Source organism: Aegilops tauschii, chromosome 7, assembly GCF_002575655.3.
Source record: "Aegilops tauschii subsp. strangulata cultivar AL8/78 chromosome 7, Aet v6.0, whole genome shotgun sequence".
Classification (NCBI taxonomy): domain Eukaryota; kingdom Viridiplantae; phylum Streptophyta; class Magnoliopsida; order Poales; family Poaceae; genus Aegilops; species Aegilops tauschii.
This window is the reverse complement of record NC_053041.3, coordinates 95,390,984-95,399,086: the sequence shown is the minus strand read 5'-3', so window position 1 is coordinate 95,399,086 and position 8,103 is coordinate 95,390,984.

The following is an 8,103-nucleotide window of genomic DNA, read 5'->3' as shown; positions in this document are numbered from 1 at the left end:
AAAGAAACGGAAATTTCACAGTCCGATCGGCCTATAGGATGATGGTGGCGACGAGGAATCGGAGGGAGGCTTGGCTCGAGGGAGCTGCGGGACCTTCTACTGTGCGCAATGAAGAGAAGTAATGCAAACTTCTTTGGAACGTGCAGGTACCAGCAAAAGTCAGAGTGTTTCTGTGGCGATTAGCAAAACAGTCTCTCCCTACCGAAGATGTGCGAACACACCGCGACATGTCCACCACAAGTTCCTGTGGTCTTTGTGGCTCACGGGATTCTTGGAGACACTCCCTCCTTGAGTGTTCAATGGCAGGATGTGTCTGGGCGTTAGAAGATGGGGAAACTATAGACCAGATGATTGCCACAAAGGAACCGAATGCAAAACAGTGGATCTTCACTCTTATGGCGTCTTTGCCTCATCACAGTTTTGTTCGAGTGTCTATGACCCTTTGGTCGATATGGACAGCACGACGGAAATTTATCCACGAGGGGGTCACACAAATTCCGCAAGCCATTCATCTTTTTGTGAGCAGGTTCATCGGGGAACTTGAATTAATTCATGCAAAGCCTCAGGAGAATTTACAGGGAGCCCCCGGCAAACTAGGGTGGCACATGCAAGGCCTAGGGCTCCATCGGCGGGATATTCAAAGAGTCACGTGGACGGAGCGGTGCACCGGGATCAAGGGGGATCCGCTGCTACAGTATGTCGGGACGATGCTGGCAACTACTTGGGAAGCTCGGCCCTGGTCATAGCGGGAATTATAGACCCAACCACCTTGGAAGCAATCACGTGTACAGAAGGACTTGCGTTGGCAGATGATCTTCTTCTTGGGAAGCTAATCATCTCTACGGATTGCAATCAGGTTGTTGGTGACATCAAGAATGGCAACCAGAGAACCTATGGGTCGGTGATAACAGAAATCAATTTGCGTTCTTCAAGTTTTATTTGTAATTTTATTTTTGAAAGCCGTACTGTCAACGGTGAAGCTCATTAGCTAAGCATGCACTTTCTCTCGGTCCAGGGTGCCACATGTGGTTGGCTAACCCTGATAATCTGAACTGTATCCCACTCCATGTGGATTATGATCAATAAAGCTTAGCTTTGTCCTAAAAAAAGGTATTTTGTTTTTCCTACCCTAAAAAAAGCTATTTTGTTTTCCCTCCACTAAAAAAAGGTGTTTTGTTTTTCCTATTCTCTCTTACTTGCTTCTCAAATTCAAATTCTAAGGCGTAGAATAAGAAATGAGAATCCACGACTAGCTGGCACAATCGATTGTTTAGCGAATTTTAAGATGTCACAAAATTTGTATGCTTACAATATAGTACGCCCCCCGTCCCAAAATAAGTGCCTCAATGGGACAGAGGGAGTACTATAGTAGGAGCATGTATAAGGAAAACCATGACAAAATTTTAGGGCCCCTTTGTTGGAAATATGCCCTAGAGGAAATAATAAATGGTTATTATTATATTTCTTTGTTCATGATAATTGTCTATTGTTCATGCTATAATTGTGTTATCCGGAAATCGTAATACATGTGTGAATACATAGACCACAATGTGTCCCTAGTAAGCCTCTAGTTGACTAGCTCGTTGATGAACAGATAGTCATGGTTTCCTGACTATGGACATTGGATGTCATTGATAACGGGATCACATCATTAGGAGAATGATGTGATGGACAAGACCCAATCCTAAGCATAGCACAAAAGATCGTGTAGTTCGTTTGCTAGAGCTTTTCCAATGTCAAGTATCATTTCCTTAGACCATGAGATCGTGCAACTCCCGGATACCGTAGGAGTGCTTTGGGTGTGCCAAACGTCACAACGTAACTGGGTGACTATAAAGGTACACTACGCGTATCTCTGAAAGTGTCTGTTGAGTTGGCACGGATCGAGACTGGGATTTGTCACTCCGTATGACGGAGAGGTATCTCTGGGCCCACTCGGTAATGCATCATCATAATGAGCTCAATGTGACTAAGGAGTTAGCCACGGGATCATGCATTACGGTACGAGTAAAGAGACTTGCCGGTAACGAGATTGAACAAGGTATTGGGATACCGACGATCAAATCTCGGGCAAGTAACATACCGATTGACAAAGGGAATTGTATACGGGATTGATTGAATCCTCGACATCGTGGTTCATCCGATGAGATCATCGTGGAACATGTGGGAGCCAACATGGGTATCTAGATCCCGTTGTTGGTTATTGACCGGAGAGGCGTCTCGGTCATGTCTGCATGTCTCCCGAACCCGTAGGGTCTACACACTTAAGGTTCGGTGACACTAGGGTTGTAGAGATATTAGTATGCAGAAACCCGAAAGTTGTTCGGAGTCCTGGATGAGATCCCGAACGTCACGAGGAGTTCCGGAATGGTCCGGAGGTGAAGAATTATATATAGGAAGTCCAGTTTCGGCCACCGGGAAAGTTTCGGGGGTTATCGGTATTGTACCGGGACCACCGGAAGGGTCCCGGGGGTCCACCGGGTGGGGCCACCTATCCCGGAGGGCCCCATGGGCTGAAGTGGGAAGGGAACCAGCCCTTAGTGGGCTGGGGTGCCCCCCCATGGGCCTCCCCCTGCGCCTAGGGTTGGAAACCCTAGGGTGGGGGGCGCCCCACTTGACTTGGGGGGGAAGTTTCCCCCCTGGCCGCCGCCCCCCCTGTAGATGGGTTCCAGGGCCGGCGCCCCCCGCCCCTCCAGGGGGCCTATATAAAGGGGGGATGGCTGCTGTACCCTAGCCCTTGGCGCCTCCCTCTCCCCCTGCAACACCTCTCCCTCCCGCTTGCGCTTGGCGAAGCCCTGCCGGGATCCCGCTACTTCCACCACCACGCCGTCGTGCTGCTGGATCTTCATCAACCTATCCTTCCCCCTTGCTGGATCAAGAAGGAGGAGACGTCGCTGCTCCGTACGTGTGTTGAACGCGGAGGTGCCGTCCGTTCGGCACTCGGTCATCGGTGATTTGGATCACGGCGAGTACGACTCCATCAACCCCGTTCATTAGAACGCTTCCGCTCGCGATCTACAAGGGTATGTAGATGCACTCCTTTCCCCTCGTTGCTAGTATACTCCATAGATGGATCTTGGTGATGCGTAGGAAATTTTAAAATTATACTACGATCCCCAACAGTGGCATCATGAGCCAGGCCTATGCGTAGTTACTATGCACGAGTAGAAACAAAGCGGTTGTGGGCGTAGATGTTGCCAATTCTTTTTGCCGCTACTAGTCTTATCTTGTTTCGGCGGTATTGTGGGATGAAGCGGCCCGGACCGACCTTACACGTACGCTTACGTGAGACAGGTTCCACCGACTGACATGCACTAGTTGCATAAGGTGGCTAGCGGGTGTCTGTCTCTCCCACTTTAGTCGGAACGGATTCGATGAAAAGGTTCCTTATGAAGGGTAAATAGAAATTGGCATATCACGTTGTGGTTTTACGTAGGTAAGAAACGTTCTTGCTAGAAACCTATACAAGCCACGTAAAAACTTGCGACAACAATTAGAGGACGTCTAACTTGTTTTTGCAGCATGTGCCTTGTGATGTGATATGGCCAGAAGATGTGATGAATGATATATGTGATGTATGAGATTGATCATATTCTTGTAATAGGAATCACGACTTGCATGTCGATGAGTATGACAACCGGCAGGAGCCATAGGAGTTGTCTTTATTTTTTGTATGACCTGCGTGTCATTGAAGAACGCCATGTAAATTACTTTACTTTATTGCTAAACGCGTTAGCCATAGAAGTAGAAGTAATCGTTGGCGTGACAACTTCATGAAAACACAATGATGGAGATCATGATGATGGAGATCATGGTGTCATGCCGGTGACGAAGATGACCATGACGCCCCGAAGATGGAGATCAAAGGAGCAGAATGATATTGGCCATATCATGTCACTATTTGATTGCATGTGATGTTTATCATGTTTTGCATCTTATTTGCTTAGAACGACGGTAGTAAGTAAGATGATCCCTTATAATAATTTCAAGAAAGTGTTCCCCCTAACTGTGCACCGTTGCGAAGGTTCGTTGTCTCGAAGCACCACGTGATGATCGGGTGTGATAGATTCTAACGTTCGCATACAACGGGTGTTGACGAGCCTAGCATGTACAGACATGGCCTCGGAACACACGCAATACACTTAGGTTGACTTGACGAGCCTAGCATGTACAGACATGGCCTCGGAACACGGAAGACCGAAAGGTCGAGCATGAGTCGTATAGAAGATACGATCAACATGGAGATGTTCACCGATCTTGACTAGTCCGTCTCACGTGATGATCGGACACGACCTAGTTAACTCGGATCATGTTTCACTTAGATGACTAGAGGGATGTCTATCTGAGTGGGAGTTCATTGAATAATTTGATTATATGAACTTAATTATCATGAACTTAGTCTAAAATCTTTACAATATGTCTTGTAGATCAAATGGCCCACGTTGTCCTCAACTTCAACGCGTTCCTAGAGAAAACCAAGCTGAAAGATGATGGCAGCAACTATACAGACTAGGTCCGGAACCTGAGGATCATCCTCATAGCTGCCAAGAAAGATTATGTCCTAGAAGCACCGCTAGGTGAAGCACCAATCCCAGAGAACCAAGACGTTATGAACGCTTGGCAATCACGTGCTGATGATTACTCCCTCGTTCAGTGCGGCATGCTTTACAGCTTAGAACCGGGTCTCCAAAAGCGTTTTGAGAAACATGGAGCATATGAGATGTTCGAAGAGCTGAAAATGGTTTTCCAAGCTCATGCCCGGGTTGAGAGATATGAAGTCTCCGACAAGTTCTTCAGCTGTAAAATGGAGGAAAATAGTTCTGTTAGTGAGCACATACTCAGAATGTCTGGGTTACACAACCGCTTATCTCAGCTGGGAGTTAATCTCCCGGATGACGCGGTCATTGACAGAATCCTTCAGTCGCTTCCACCGAGCTACAAGAGCTTTGTGATGAACTTCAATATGCAGGGGATGGAAAAGACCATTCCTGAGGTATATTCAATGCTGAAATCAGCGGAGGTGGAGATCAGAAAGGAACATCAAGTGTTGATGGTGAATAAAACCACTAAGTTCAAGAAAGGCAGGGGTAAGAAGAACTTCAAGAAGGACGGCAAGGGAGTTGCCGCGCCCGGTAAGCCAGTTGCCAGGAAGAAGTCGAAGAATGGACCCAAGCCTGAGACTGAGTGCTTTTATTGCAAGGGAAGTGGTCACTGGAAGCGGAACTGCCTCAAATACTTAGCGGACAAGAAGGCCGGCAACACCAAAGGTAAATGTGATATACATGTAATTGATGTGTACCTTACCAGTACTCGTAGTAGCTCCTGGGTATTTGATACCGGTGCGGTTGCTCATATTTGTAACTCAAAACAGGAACTGCGGAATAAGCGGAGACTGGCAAAGGACGAGGTGACGATGCGCGTCGGGAATGGTTCCAAGGTCGATGTGATCGCCGTCGGCACTCTGCCTCTACATTTACCTACGGGATTAGTTTTAAACCTCAGTAATTGTTATTTAGTGCCAGCTTTGAGCATGAACATTGTATCTGGATCTCGTTTAATTCGAGATGGCTACTCATTTAAATCCGAGAATAATGGTTGTTCTATTTATATGAGAGATATGTTTTATGGTCATGCCCCGCTGGTCAATGGTTTATTCTTGATGAATCTCGAACGTGATGTTACACATATTCATACTATGAATACCAAAAGATGTAAAGTTGATAACGATAGTCCCACATACTTGTGGCACTGCCGCCTTGGTCACAATGGTGTGAAGCGCATGAAGAAGCTCCATGCAGATGGACTTTTGGAGTCTCTTGATTACGAATCATTTGACACGTGCGAACCATGCCTCATGGGTAAGATGACCAAGACTCCGTTCTCCGGAACAATGGAGCGAGCAACCAACTTATTGGAAATCATACATACCGATGTGTGCAGTCCAATGAGTGTTGAGGCTCGCGGAGGATATCGTTATGTTCTCACTCTCACTGATGACTTAAGTAGATATGGGTATGTCTACCTAATGAAACACAAGTCTGAAACCTTTGAAAAGTTCAAGGAATTTCATAGTGAGGTTGAGAATCAACGTGACAGGAAAATAAAGTTCTTATGATCAAATCGTGGTGGAGAATATTTAAGTCAAGAATTTGGTACACACTTAAGGAAATGTGGAATCGTTTCACAACTCACGCCGCCTGGAACACCTCAGCGAAACGGTGTGTCCGAACGTCGTAATCGCACTCTATTGGATATGGTGCGATCTATGATGTCTCTTACCGATCTACCGCTCTCATTTTGGGGCTATGCTTTAGAGACTGCCGCATTCACTTTAAATAGGGCTCCGTCGAAATCCGTTGAGACGACACCGTATGAATTATGGTTTGGGAAGAAACCTAAGCTGTCGTTTCTAAAAGTTTGGGGATGCGATGCTTATGTCAAGAAACTTCAACCTGAAAAGCTCGAACCCAAGTCAGAAAAATGCGTCTTCATAGGATACCCTAAGGAAACTATTGGGTATACCTTCTACCTCAGATCCGAAGGCAAGATCTTTGTTGCCAATAATGGGTCCTTTCTGGAGAAAGAGTTTCTCTCGAAAGAATTAAGTGGGAGGAAAGTGGAACTTGATGAGGTGATAGTCACCACTTCCGAACCGGAAAGTAGCGCAGCGCGGGAAGATGTTCCTGTGGTGCCTACACCGACTGGGGAGGAAGTTAATGATGATGATCATGAAGCTTCGGATCAAGTTACTGCTGAACTTCGTAGGTCCACAAGGACACGTTCCGCACCAGAGTGGTACGGCAACCCTGTCCTGGAAATCATGTTGTTGGACAACGGTGAACCTTCGAACTATGAAGAAGCGATGGCGGGCCCGGATTCCAACAAAATGGCTTGAAGCCATGCAATCCGAGATAGGATCCATGTATGAAAACGAAGTATGGACTTTGACTGACTTGCCCGATGATCGGCGAGCCATAGAAAACAAATGGATCTTTAAGAAGAAGACAGACGCGGATGGTAATGTGACCATCTATAAGGCTCGACTTGTCGCTAAAGGGTTATCGACAAGTTCAAGGGGTTGACTACGATGAGACTTTCTCACCCGTAGCGAAGCTGAAGTCCGTCCGAATCATGTTAGCAATTGCCGCATTCTATGATTATGAGATATGGCAAATGGACGTCAAAACGGCATTCCTTAACGGCTTTCTTAAGGAAGAATTGTATATGATGCAGCCGGAAGGTTTCGTCGATCCTAAGAATGCTAACAAGGTATGCAAGCTCCGGCGCTCCATCTATGGACTGGTGCAAGCATCTCGGAGTTGGAACATTCGTTTTGATGAGATGATCAAAGCGTTTGGGTTTACACAGACTTATGGAGAAGCCTGTGTTTACAAGAAAGTGAGTGGGAGCTCTGTAGCATTTCTCTTATTATATGTGGATGACATACTATTGATGGGAAATGATATAGAATTCTTGGAAAGTATAAAGGCCTACTTGAATAAGTGTTTTTCAATGAAGGACCTTGGAGAAGCTGCTTATATATTAGGCATCAAGATCTATAGAGATAGATCAAGACGCCTCATTGGTCTTTCATAGAGTACGTACCTTGACAAGATATTGAAGAAGTTCAATATGGATCAGTCCAACAAGGGGTTCTTGCCTGTATTGCAAGGTGTGTAATTGAGCACGGCTCAATGCCCGACCACGGCAGAAGATAGAGAAAAGATGAGTGTCATCCCCTATGCCTCGGCCATAGGGTCTATTATGTATGCCATGCTGTGTACCAGACCTGATGTAAACCTTGCGTAAGTTTGGTAGGAAGGTACCAAAGTAATCCCGGCATGGAACACTAGACAGCGGTCAAGAATATCCTGAAGTACCCGAAGAGGACTAAGGATATGTTTCTCGTTTATGGAGGTGACGAAGAGCTCGTCGTAAAGGGTTACGTCGATGCTAGCTTCGACACAGATCTGGATGACTCGAAGTCACAAACCTGATACGTGTATATTTTGAATGGAGGGGCAGTAAGCTGGTGCAGTTGCAAGCAAAGCGTCGTGGCGGGATCTACATGTGAAGCGGAGTACATGGCAGCCTCAGAGGCAG